Genomic DNA, 1,218 nt, shown 5'->3' with positions numbered 1-1,218 from the left:
CCTAACTCACTCAAAGGCAGGCAGACTGCCGGACTCATAAGGATCTGAAGATTGAAATGAGACGTAGGTTATCTCAACCTAACTCACTCAAAGGCAGGCAGACTGCCGGACTCATAAGGATCCGAAGATCGAAATGAGACTTAGGTTATCTCAACCTAACTCACTCGAAGACAGAAAGACTGCCGGACTCATAAGGATCCGAAGATCGAAATGAGAGTTAGGTTATCTCAACCTAACTCACTCAAAGGCAGACAGACTGCCGGACTCATAAGGATCCGAAGGTCGAAATGAGACTTAGGTTATCTCAACCTAACTCACTCGAAGACAGAAAGACTGCCGGACTCATAAGGATCCGAAGATCGAAATGAGACTTAGGTTATCTCAACCTAACTCACTCAAAGGCAGACAGACTGCCGGACTCATAAGGATCCGAAGATCGAAATGAGACTTAGGTTATCTCAACCTAACTCACTCAAAGACATGCAGACTGCCGGAATCATAAGGATCCGAAGATCGAAATGAGACTTAGGTTATCTCAACCTAGCTCACTCAAAGGCAGACAGACTGACGGACTTATAAGGATCCGAAGATCGAAATGAGACTTAGGTTATCTCAACCTAACTCACTCAAAGGCAGGCAGAATGCCGGACTCATAAGGATCCGAAGATCGAAAAGAGACTTAGGTTATCTCAACCTAACTCACTCGAAGACAGAAAGACTGCCGGACTCATAAGGATCCGAAGATTGAAATGAGACTTAGGTTATCTCAACCTAACTCACTCGAAGACAGAAAGACTGCCGGACTCATAAGGATCCGAAGATTGAAATGAGACTTAGGTTATCTCAACCTAACTCACTCGAAGACAGAAAGACTGCCGGACTCATAAGGATCCGAAGATTGAAATGAGACTTAGGTTATCTCAACCTAACTCACTCGAAGACAGAAAGACTGCCGGACTCATAAGGATCCGAAGATTGAAATGAGACTTAGGTTATCTCAACCTAACTCACTCGAAGACAGAAAGACTGCCGGACTCATAAGGATCCGAAGATCGAAATGAGACTTAGGTTATCTCAACCTAACTCACTCAAAGGCAGGCAGACTGCCGGACTCATAAGGGTCCGAAGATCGAAATGAGACTTAGGTTATCTCAACCTAACTCAATCAAAGGCAGATAGACTGCCGGACTCATAAGGATCCGAAGATCGAAATGAGAC

This window comes from Ipomoea triloba, chromosome 16 (genome assembly GCF_003576645.1).
Source record: "Ipomoea triloba cultivar NCNSP0323 chromosome 16, ASM357664v1".
NCBI lineage: Eukaryota > Viridiplantae > Streptophyta > Magnoliopsida > Solanales > Convolvulaceae > Ipomoea > Ipomoea triloba.
This window is presented reverse-complemented; position numbering follows the sequence as displayed.